The 13,309-nt window shown below is 40.6% G+C and overlaps 1 pseudogene across 1 annotated transcript; it reads left to right on the plus strand.

Annotated features, from left to right (window-relative positions):
* The first annotated feature begins 519 nt into the window (after positions 1 to 519).
* Positions 520 to 9,306, plus strand: LOC307074232 (E3 ubiquitin-protein ligase TRIM39-like; annotated as a pseudogene). The gene is made up of 3 exons: positions 520 to 817; positions 7,358 to 7,737; positions 8,761 to 9,306. The product of its transcript is annotated as an E3 ubiquitin-protein ligase TRIM39-like (transcript).
* Positions 9,307 to 13,309: the final 4,003 nt, after the last annotated feature.

The following is a 13,309-nucleotide window of genomic DNA, read 5'->3' on the forward strand; positions in this document are numbered from 1 at the left end:
ATATATAGAAAGAAAAATAATCTAAAGAAAATATTGATTTATATATATATATATATATATATATATATATATATATTTTTATATATATATATATATATATATATATATATATATATATATATATATATATAATATAACAGATCCATTTCCACAAGAAATATATATATTTTGTTCATTATTTTAAAAGCTATATTCAGCTACGTATTTGAAAAAAAATACAATTATAGAAAATAAAAACAACAAAAATAAATACAATACAAATCAATTTCATAATAAGATTTCTGTCTTTCTCCTGCTATCCCTTCTATTCCTTCTAATTTATCGTACCTAATTCTGTTTCCCTAATATATCATAGATGAAGGCTTTAAGTAAGTAAAGCAAGTCTCATCCTACCACAAATGCGATGTGTACTATATTAACTAAATATTATTATTATTATTATTATTAGTATTAGGAGATTATTTGTGAAAAAAATATGATTTAATTGTTTTTAACTACAAAATAAGTTGTTTTCTAGGAATGGCCTCTGCTACTTCCTGGTCTGAGGAGAACTTTTCATGTTCCATCTGTCTGGATGTTTTCAGCAGCCCAGTTTCCACACCATGTGGACACAACTTCTGTAGAACCTGTATTACAAAGTTCTGGGATGACAAAGACAAGTACAAATGTCATGTTTGCAACCAGATTTTCCCCAAAAGACTTGATTTACAGGTTAATACCTTCATATCAGAGATGGTTGATCAGTTTAGAAAGTCGAGTACTGATCTGAGTGTCCGAGTAAGAGAACAGCCTTGTGTTGAACCAGGAGAAGTTCCCTGTGCAACCTGGTCTCACAGGAATCTGTGAATTGACCACGAACGCTTAACTCAAAATCTGTGGAATCCTCACAGAAACACGCAAATTTCCGTGATATGGCCACGGATTTTGCTCCAATCCAAGTTGATGACACTCATATTCCATGGCACACACAGATCCCCGTTTCAATGAACGAGTCAACCACGGGAGCTTAACTCAGAATCTGTGGTGGCCTCACGGAATCACTTAAATTGTCCGTGATATGCCAACGGAATTTGCCCCAATGCAAGTTAATGACACTCATATACCGTGGCACACACACAGATCTTCATGTGACATGAACCTAGAGGCTTTTCGAACTTCGAGCCGAGGTGTCTGCTTTCTTGAAAGAGCACTTGCACCCTCTTGCGGTTGTTTTTGAGAACACAGGCTGGGTTGCACGCCTTGCATATCTTGCCGATGTCTTCTTCAAACTGAATGAACTCAACCTGTCACTTCAAGGCAAGGACTCACACTCACTCATACATAAAGTCACCTTGTGGGAGAAGAAATGGGACAATGGAGATGTGAGCTGTTTTCCACTCATTGATGCCCATCTTGCCACCACTGATGCTGAAACAAATCCTTTAGTCAAAATCATGAGAACACATCTCACCAAACTCAAAACTGACTTCAACCAGTACTTCCACGACATTGAAGTCAGAGCAACTGGACTGGGTGAGGAACCCCTTCAGAGGGTCTTAGAGCAGCAGCAGCCTTCCTGCCAGACTGCCGCAAAACCTGGTGGATTTGGCCTTTGATCGTGTGCAAAAGATGGCACATGCTGAAAAGTCCCTGACTGAGTTTTGGTGTGAAGTTGAAAAGGAATATCCTGAGCTGGGGAAATGTGCATTAAATTAACTATTGCCTTTTTGATCAACTTACATGTGTGAAGTGACTTTCTCAGCCCTGACTCACATCAAAACCAAGCAGAGAAACAGACTGAATGTGGAGAGCAGCTTGGTGGCGGCTATTGCCGCCACCAAGTGACCAAGTGTCTCATTAAACTGAATAAAAGATAAAGATAAATAAATATGGTATTATTTAAATGAGCAGTTGGATTAGATCCAAAGACAAAGGGTTAAATATTAGAACACATTAGGGCGACTAATCACACATGAGAGAGGGGGTACTTTTAACATGGAAACCAGCTCAAGGGGTATAAATCGCCACATAAAATCTTTAGACCAAGCCTCACAAAAAGCTTCAAACAGAATTTGTTTTATTTAGTTCCATTTGAGAAATATTGGCCAATAGTTGGAGCAGTTAGTCATTTTTCTTTAATGACCATTTTGTTACTGTATAAAAAAACATGCAACTTTTATTAGGTGGATACCAATGCCCCCCACTACCCATAAACCCAAATTGTGGTACTGCACCAAAAGGTGGCCTTATTTCTCCTTACCAGATTGACCTGGACTCAAAATTCCTTCACCATATTAATCTCTAAAATCAGATGCATCTTTTTCACACTGGTCTTCTGCTCTAAAAATGTTTACTTTTCCCACAATTTCATAGAAAAGCCAAACGTCCACAGTCTCAACCCATTTTGCCTATATGACCATTTTGTTATTGTATAACTACCAAACGGCTATCATTAGGTGGACACCATTAACAGTGCAAATTTTCATATCTGTACTCTTTTAACAAAGCCCTTAATTCTCTTGTGAAATGTGTGCTTGGAGTTTTCTTGATGCTGTGTGCTTATCAATAGACATTTTCACCATGTGAATGAGGCTTCATGCAGTTCAGGAATGTCAGTGGCTCAATGGGATAATCCCTTGTACTGGTGACTCTTAGGTTGTGAGTTTGAAACCTGAATAGAGCATTATGAACAAGCTGAACAGGACATTCTGTCATTGCCACTCATTTAAGGAACACAAAATTGAACAGCACCTGAAATTCATCAGGCAATCAACATTCCGCCTCATTATTTTCCAAGAATCTGACTACACAGTATGGCATTAAGGGGAACTTCATTAACCATTTCTCCTTCATAATTAACTCTGTCATATTCATATTTCTTCCGTTAGTGTTCTTAAATACAAATGTTTAATTTCCCCAGAATTTCAAAGATTTTTCAGGTATATGCTTTAAAGAAAGCCCTTAATTCACTTGAGAAATGTGTGCTTGGATTTTTTCTGGATGTTGTGTGCTTATCAATAGACATTTTGACCATGTGAATGAGGCTGCAGTTCAGGTTTCTAAGTGGCTCAATCGGATATTGCCCTGTACAAGTGACCCTTAGGTTGAGAGTTTGAATCCCGATTAGAGCATTATGAACAAACTGATAATAATATTTGGCCATTGCTCTACAGCTCACCTGAAAGCTTAGGCACAGTATTGCATTAAGTGGAACATCTTCATCAACTTCATTCCTTCATAATCATGTCATATTTATCTATCTTCCATTAGTGTGTTCTTGACTTTTAAATTTGCTCGGACCCCGTTAATCACCGCTTGCAGTTATATTTATTTTTGTTATTGTTCAATACATGTATTGGTATTTATAAAACATACTGAATAATTTAAACAAATCATACATGGACCAATTGTGTGTATTCTGTTTGTTTACAAGTTATCAACCTTATAATTAAACAGAATTCACACAATTGATCCATGTATGTTCAATTATATTTCAAGTATTATTTCAAATGTGCAAAACATAGCTGATGAAAATAATTGTACAGCCACCATTGAATGTTGTACGTCCTGGCACTTGTACATTGCACTTATTCAAGGTACTTAATTGTGTAGCATCTACAGTAGCTGCTATCATTGCTTTACACGGGGAATGGGTTAGCCTAGCGATTGTAATACTTGCACTTGGTTCTATGAACATCTTCACTGTACCGACAGCGATATATTGTTTCACTTCTTATGACAAATGTACTTATTGTAACAAATGCCCTTTTTGTAAGTCGCTTTGGATAAAAGCGTCTGCTAAATGCCCTAAATGTAAATGTAAATGTAAATTATTATTTTTTATGTTAATCACAAGTTATTTTCATTGTGAGCAAAAAAAGCATGAATGATAAATACAGACGTCAAAACTATAAAACACAATAAACAAATATGATAACATAAAATACACTGTGGTGACTGATTGCCATGCATATACCAAAAAACAGCTTTTAAACAGCCTAACACTGAAGAGACCACTGCATCGAAGGCTTAAAGGTCCCATGGGATGCTACTTTATGGATGCTTTAATATAGATATTAGCTCGCCCCTAACACAGTATTAACCCTAACCCGAAATTCAGCCCTTGGTGCAGAATAACAGCCACTACGAGCCAGTCGCACATTGAGCTTTCCCCAAACGCGCCGTTTTGGTGTCTGTAGCTTTAATGCAAATGAGGAGGAGAGAGGCGGGTCAAGAAGGAGGTGTGGCCCTGAGCAGTTTACGGCCACGGTACCATGCGCTCTGTTTACAGTGAATGTATCGCAATGGCGAGGCCCACACAGCCTTTGGCCGTGTTCTGTAAATATTCTAGACCACTCCGGGTGCTCTGGCAGGAGTCCTGGAGCTCTATATCTAAATAATATCATATTATACATATATATATATATGTATATATATCATATAATATATATTATAGACTGTGGTGACCCACAACAACATAATAAAGACATTCACCAAGGGACTGTTCCTTTAAGGAAAAGGGTTTTGGGATAACAGTTCGGGTTTACGACAGTTCGGGTTTACGGGTGTTCTGGTTTACGTTTGAACTCATGCTGGAGTAACTTGTTTAGTTTTGAAGTGGAGAGTAAAGGAAACTCGACCCATCTCCGTCTCTTGTCTCGTCATTTACCGCACTCCACAAGACGATATTATGAATCTCAAACGACTGCGTCGGGTTCTATGGAAGAAATTAACTCATTTACAGCTCATTTAATCTAATTATTTTTTATGGCAAACTATGAGTATTATCAGGCCTATATATCATATAGATACATTCAGTGTTGTGCCTGAACGCGTTCACTGAACGAAAGTTCATGAACTCGTTCATATTTTGGGCGAACGTGAACTGAACGTACTGTATTACTGCCTGATGAACGTTACTGTGAACTCGTTCATTCTGGTGTCAGTGAACGGCACGCTCACTCGGTTTAACTTCGTTCAATGGGGGGGTTATTTCTCTATCAACACGGCGGATGCGCGCGCAGATCGCCGTGTTGTTTGACCGGTTGCCATGGTAATCTCCGTGCGGTTCATTTGCAGGTGAGGTGTTTCCAGCTTACTGTTACATTAAACTGTAATCAGAAAAGGTGGTTATATGCTATAGACCCTATAGTATCTGTCATATAAAGGCTGGGACGAATTTCATATTATAAATATGTACACTTTATTTTGAAAGTATAGACCAGCGCGATTCCCATTGAAACAAATGGCACGGTGATTATTCTTCGAAACGAGAGCTGTTAAATTGTGGAAAATGAATTAAACTTTAATCAGACAACGCGGTTATATGCTATAGACCCTAGTGTATCTGTGATAAAAAGGCTGAGACGAATTTCGAATTATAAATATGTACAATCCATAACGTTAGCTCTCTCTGGCTCATAGCTCAGCGGACTAGAATATCTCATAGAATCATTGCTTGTTGGCCGGAAACGGAAAGGGGGTTGTTCACGTTTGGTTGTAGTCTTTTCGCTCGGTTCTCCGTCTCATCAGTAGGGCTAGAACCGAGTGAAAAGACTACAACCAAACGTGAACACTCCCCCCTTTCCGTTTCCGGCCAACGAGTAATGAGTCTTCCAACAGAAATCAATGGGATTTACAAAATGGGCTAAATGTGCAATAAAACACGATAGAAACCGTATTTCGCTACGATACTTGATTCAACCACTCTATCATCCTAGACAAACCACAAAGGGGGCTCAATGTTCAAAATACCAGAAAAAACGAAAAGCTCACAGCAACATATTGAAAAAAAGAACTATGAACTAGTTCATTTTTTGGAACTGTGAACTTAGTTCAAAATTTTGAATTATGAACGTTTAACTGAACTAGTTCATTTTAAGATTTGTGAACTGAACTTTGAACTAGTTCACGAAGAAAGTGAACTTTCCCAACACTGGATACATTAATAGTGGAAAGCAGCTAAATCACCTCTGGATTCATAGGAAAGACTTGACACGGCGCCAGAGAGTCTGGGGTCAGGGTGAACTATGGGACTCGACACGGCGCCAGAGAGTCTGGAGTGAAGGAGTACTGACCTCAACCAAATGTTTAGATTAGCTGCGGATGTTGACCACATACTTAAAGGAATGTATGGCTGACCGGCCTTACCATAAAAGGACAACAATGCATGCTGTGGGCGGGCATACCATACGGGGAATAGCTTGGTTTGTGAGGATAAAAAGGCAGGGATCTTATGATCGGCAGTGCTTTGCAAACTACTCGGCCTTGTTGTTGCTTGTTCAATAATAAAGTCTTATGTCATACTTGCTCCGGACTCCTCGATTCCTCATGCTCTCTTAGTTAGTTGAAGTGATAGAATTCAGTTATTTTCTACCACAGTTCTCCGACGTCTCTGGTTCTTCGACTTCCATATCAATCTGAAGTAGACTGCACCCTTGACATGGAGGCGAAAGGGATTGTTGCCCGCGATTGTGTCCTGCCGGAGCCCCGCTTCCGAGGCATTGGTGCCTCGGCAGCATGCCCCGCAGCGGTGGTGCCCCGCGGCGGTGGTGCCCCGCGGCGGTGGTGCCCCGCGGCGGTGGTGCCCCGCGGAGGTGGTGCCCCGCGGAGGTGGTGCATCGCGGCGGCGGGCGGTGGGGAGCGGGGCTCCGGTGGGAGAGGATTGCGGGCAAGGGCAACAAACCCTTTCTCCTTCATTTCGCGGTTCATGTACTTCAGGGAGGCCAAACCAAAGTTCCTTTCCCCCAATTCCTTCTCAACCATGGCTGAGATAACCCCCACTACGAGTCTTGTTGTGGAAATACCAGAGACGTCAGAGAACCTGATGTGTTATGCGCCATAACACCAACAGCAGAATGGTTATCCAAATAACAAAGAAGTGTACAACACTTGCATTACAGTGTGTTTATTCACACACACACACACACACACACACACACACACACACACACACACACACACACACACACACACACAGACACATGTGGCGCTCACACGGTCATAGCTCATTGTCTCTAACGCAATGGCGAGGCGCACACAGCTTTTGGCCGTGTTCTGTAAATATTCTAGAACACTCAGGGTGCTCCGGCGGGAGTCCTGGAGCTCTATATCAAAAAAAGTCTTCCTGGTCTGAGGAGAACTTTTCATGTTCCATGTCTGGATGTGTTCAACTGCCCAGTCTCCACACCATGTGGACACAACTTCTGCAGAACCTGTATTTCAACGTTCAAGGATAACAAAAGACCAGTGCAAATGTCCTGTTTGCAATGAGATTTTCCAAACAAGACCTGTTAACAGGTCAATACCCTCACGTGAGAGATGGTTGATCAGTTTAGAATGTTCATATGAGTTAAAGAGCAGCCTTGTGTTGAACCAGGAGACGTTCCCTGTGACGTCGGTACTGGGACTAAGCTGAAGGCCGTGAAGTCCTGCATAGTGTGTTTTATCTATTACTGTCAGACGCACCTGGAGCCTCATTACAGAGTTACAGTTCTGAAGAGACATCAACTGGTCAAGACTATGAACCATCTGGAAGACAGGATGTGTAAGAAACACAACCAACTTCTGGAGCTCTTCTGCCAGACTGAACAGGTGTGTGTGTGTCAGTTCTGCACAGAGATGGACCACAAGTCCCATCCTGTTATACCATTAAAGGAGGAATATGAAGTGAAGACGGCCCAGCTAGGGAAGATAGAGTATGAAGTCCAGCAGATGATCCAGGAGAGACAACGGAAGATTCAAGAGATCAAAGACCCAGTAGGACTTATCAAAGCAGACCAATTATTTTTTATAATTTATACTTTTTAAAATTCTGTATATAGAACATATTTTAAATTGGAAATCAATTTCTGTGAGAATTCAACAACCTCTTACATTTTTTCCAATCTAACCTTTGAACATACGTTTTCACAAATCATCGCATTTGATCTGTATACTGTATATACTGTGCACTTATCTGAACAGATTTTCGATATCATTTATACTTTTTGCTTTGTCTCATTGACTTCCGTTGAGCTTGATGACGTCAAATTTAAAGTCTCATCTGTTACGGTGGTTCTGGTTTGGCAAGAATTAATACTATTTATTGATTGGAAATATACTTGTCTAGCACAGGGGATTTATGCATGTCGACCCCCTGTTAGATTACAATGGGTCCCAATGGAGACTCTGGCCTTTCAGTCTAATCTTTTAGAAAAAATAATTTGATTCAACACATAAATCTACCACTCTGAAAGAGTTTTTTGCTGGAAGTTGCAGAGAATGTCAGATTGATACATTTCTAAATTCAAGTAGAAATAATACAAATGTTCACCGTCATTTTGTGAGACACAAAGGGTTGATGTTACCTTTATTAATAGTAATTATATGTCTATGATATGCATATATATATCTATATCTATATCTATATCTATATCTCTATCTCTATATCTCTCTCTCTATATATATATATATATATAATTACTATTAATAAGGGTTAATAGTAATTATATCCAAATATATATATATATATATATGTTGAAGCACATCTTTCATTCTGCTCACATGTTAACCAGGGAGCCCTTAAAAAAATATATTTTGCCACGCTTTTGTTTGGCTGAACCATTTAAATGGTAGATGAGGGACGGGAATCTCACACTCCTTTTGGGCTCCGCTTCAGCTCTGATATGTGGAAGTTTATATGTGGCAATGGTGTTATTAGTAAGTAACTAATAATAATACATATTGTATTATAATAATAATAATTTTACAGCCTAACCATGTCTTGTTATCCAATCTGAGGCCTTTGAACTCACACTGGACCCAAACACAGCCCACAGACGACTTTTTCTGTCTGAGCACAACAGAAAGTTGGCGATGGTTGGAAAGGACCAGTCGTATCCTGATCACCCAGAGAGATTTGACTCATATAGCCAGGGGTTGTATAGAGAGGTTCTGACTGGCCGCTGTTACTGGGAGGTAGAGTGGGAAGGATGTGTTTCTATAGGAGTGACATACAGAGGAATCACAAGGAGAGGAAGGAGTGATGACAGCTTGCTTGGAGGGAACAACATGTCCTGGAGAATTTATTGTTCTGATGATCATTATAATGCCTTCTACAACAATTGGGTAACAGAGATATTTCTCCCCCCCCCCGGCCCTAACAGAGTAGGAGTGTTTCTGGACCGGCCTGCGGGCACTCTGTTCTTCTACAGAGTGTCCCCAGATGTAGGAGGGACCTCGGACACACTGACACATATCCTCACCTTCCAGTCCACCTTCACCCAGGGGCTCTACCCTGGGTGAAGGTTAGGGCCTGGTTCCTCAGTGTGTCTGTGTCGGTTGTAGTAACACACGCACACACACACACACACACACACACACACACACACACACAGATATTTTTTGAAATGTTATTTTTCACATATTTACAAAATATTTCCAAATATATGCAAGGTATTTACAGTTGTTACGCTAATCACAAGACTCCAACTCATCAACTATCCCTCAGATGCTGTGGCCCTTAATTCTTTAAGAAACAGCCCGGATCATACTATTCTGCCGTTATTAACATAATAACATTGGAATGATCTCTATTCTTGACACATATTACACAATAATAACTTCCCCATAATCAATATTACAATAACATATACTTCACACCCCCAGACACTGTGTAATTAGACAGCTCTTACGGCACACCTCACACCTAACGTTGGCATCTTCCGTTCCCCGGTGCACATGCCCATGAGTACTAAACAATTTAACATACATAGTAACACCACTCTGCCAAAGACTATAGAGCTCAGGTCCTTGCAGATGAGCAGTAAACGAGAGTTACTTCCTACAGAAAGTAGCAAGTTAGTGTGCATGAAAATATTTATGTGTTCCTTGGCAACAGCCCAGTCCAGTTGTGGAGCTATTTGTGTTGGTTGATCCAAATAGATGATTAAACAAACAAACAAATCATAATCTGTTGTCTCTTTTTACCGTTTGCTTGTAGAACTGTTGTATAAAAGCAATATCACACTATTATTTTGATTATTCTAACATGGAACCTGATTTAAAGCAGATTTAATATTGTAATCATAAATACAATCGGTCTATGGGAAAAGATGATGATGTTCATGTTGTGAATAACTAACACTGCAGCAGAACATGTTCAGTTATTAAAGATATGTACACACCTGTATAATTTGTAATGTCTGGTTCTTCTATTATTGTAGTTGTTCTGTTTATTGTGTAAGGGACAAATTATTTGGTTGTATTTCTTAATAAAGCACCATGATAAACAACTCAAGTTGATTCAAATAAATGTTCTTGTGTGTTCAGCCGATGATTCTTCCTGTTTCTTCATTTGAAATCATGCATGTTTAGCAGATGTTTTTTCAGTTTTTCAGTTTTTATGTTATTTTTACCTACTTTTTAAACACCTACATTGGCTAACGTTAGCTTCCATTTAATTTTTGCTCATTTACAGCTCATTTAATCTACAACTCACTAAACGTTCTCTCACTTTCCATAAGTATTGGTTATTATCAGCATTAACTTGGTAGCTTGACATGTCATTTTCTGTTATATAGTTGTATTTTTTTACATTAATCCATGTATATTCATGTAGGCTCATGTTAGCTGCCCAACTTTCCAGCCTAAAAAATCTACACAGCATGCCAGAATGGGTAATCATGTTTTTTTCTGTGGTACACCTAATTTAAATGACCAAAGAGTGCTAGCAGTATGACTTACAGGCCTACAGGACAATCCCGGATTGGTCAATATTTTCATAGTATAGGCGAGCTCCACCAATCAGACGTAGCTGTTAGGGCTCATTCAAACCAAATTTGGCGTTGCGGCAGAAATGCCAGTTCAGACAATATTTTGTGCATGACACCCCCTCGCTCTACTCCCAGGAAGTCCCTGGTCTGTCTAAGAGCAATGGCTAGAGTTTTGATGGCGATGGTGAAGAGCAGGGGGGACAGGTTGCAGCCCTGGCGTGTACCTCTACCTATGGTTTGATGTAACGTTACTACAGCATAGCCAACACAATTCCGTCCTGTGTTCCCGCCCCGAGAGGTGGAGCCATCTGCAAAAAGTAATTTGTCTGCGTTCAGAATTAGTTGGTCACTCCTAGGGGAACAAACAATAGAAACAATAGCACACTAATCATGTGGCTCGCCATCACCTGGTATGGGGAGCAAGGTAGACACACACACACACACACACACACACACACACACACACACACACACAAACGCGCATGCACATTTAACACAGATTTATTCTGTCAACCTTTCTTCGTTACACATAATGAATAAAATAACCTTACCAGCAGATGACATGGGCAGTTTGTGGCCTTGCAGGTGGAGGCTCTGCTGTCTCTGACCAGCGCAATGGAGGAAATACTTGAGGAGGTGGATCACTCACTAAGTTTAATCCACATAGGTCTACCTAACATAGCACTAATGGTCTCTCCACAGTATTATAACCAGTGTGTGCTGGTCTCTCCAGGGCCTGGCCTTGCTGTGTGAGACCATCGAGGACTGCTGGGACCACGAGTCGAGTCGGACCACTAATAATTAATATAGTTAATATAATTAAGTTAATATAAATAGTTAATAGTTATTTAGGTGAATTAAGTCATTCATTCATATTTTTGGTGACGACTTTGGTGACCGATTAAATGTGAAGGGGGGGAAATAAACCGACTTGGTCGACTTGCGGGCCACAGTATGGGAGGCCTTCATATCACAGAGAAACGATGAATCAGATAAACGGTCGCAAACATACGACAGGGCCTATCAACCCCTCTACAAATGGATCGTATTTATCTGTCAATTCTCTTTTCTGAAAGTTCGACTGGATCAAACCGGACCGTTCGTTCCTTGCAGAAACAACACCGAGACTAATGAGGCTTATTCATAATCAAAGGTGAGCGGGGGACAGGGGGGGGTGGCAAGGGGTCGTCATCACTGCAATATCCTGAAAACAGATTATTTCCTTTGTTTTGATTTGTTATTTTACTCTGATGCATGCATGATGTTTACAGTTATTCATCATCTCGCACCCCTCCTCTTAGAGAACGTCTGGACTACCCCGGCATTGGCAGAAGAACTAGAGCCTCAACTAGAGGCTAACTGTAGGGGTTAGATCAAACTATCGTTCGATATTAAGTTTGGGGAGGACCCCGACACCCCCTATGGTGCTGTAAGGAAATTTCCCTGTTACTGACAGCTCAAGGATGTTCCGGCTGGCCTCAACGGTAATTCAAATTTAGACAGGAGAAAAACACTTGATGATGGATGAAGACACATTTAGCGATTCTACCATCACAGCCAAAAGGGTCAGACTGCAGACCTCAGACCTCCCCTCCTCAGAGAAGGGAGGTCAGGCTCAACCTTTGGCTCACAGAACCAAGGGGCCTCATCCTTTGCGAAAAGAAAGGAGAGAATGCCGTCCCACAATTCCTCAAGGCGGCAACAGCATTTTGCCGTCAACAAAAAACACATGACAACATCAACAGTTGCATAATTGTGTGAAACAGCATCTTTGTAGATATAGATGAATCATTCTAATGAGGGTTAGGTTTAGCACACTACGGTTCTTATTTTCTTGCAATTATACACTTTTACAATACCATTGAAACATACTTATGCATGTCATATTCCATTTCTGCACAATCTCTTCCTTTTTATTTAGCTGACACTTTAGTCCAAAATGACAAAAAGTGCAAGAATCATTGGAGTACATAAAATCCATCAAGTAAGGAAACCTTAATTGCTACACTACAGAAACAGGGTTTCTTAATATTTTCATGTGCCAAGATGCAGTCTGAACCGATGCGTTTTCAATCCATGATATCAGCGGGAAGCCCGTTCCACCGTTGTGGAGCCGGGACAGTAAACCATTGAGTTTTTGTTCAGCATAGTGGACGGGGTGGGGCATATGGTTTGACCTTGTCCTGGATGTAGGATTGACCAGAGCCTTCCGCGGCACGTTAGCCGAGTACCAGTGACTTGCCCCAGATCCAAGCAAACACCGGTACTCAGTGCAGGGTGCGGAGGAGTGGTGTATTGTGGGAGATCTTTGGTAGGTTGAAGAACAGCCGGACTGCAGCATTCTGGATGAGCTGCTGAGGAAAAATCCCTTATTGATGCAAGCCAGCCGAAAGGGATATGCAGTACTAGAGATGCGAGATGAGATGAGTCTGGACCAGATCCCGTGTCACCTTCTGGGTGAGGAACGGCCGTATCCTGCTGATGTTGTATGCATGGATCTGCAAGAGTGGGGGTCACAGTGGTATCTAACACGCAGCCTTAACAAATAATACAATGTCACCTGCCACCACACATAA

The sequence above is a fragment of the Pollachius pollachius genome (genome assembly GCF_949987615.1).
Source record: "Pollachius pollachius genome assembly, chromosome: 4".
In the NCBI taxonomy this organism is placed as follows: Eukaryota; Metazoa; Chordata; class Actinopteri; order Gadiformes; family Gadidae; genus Pollachius; species Pollachius pollachius.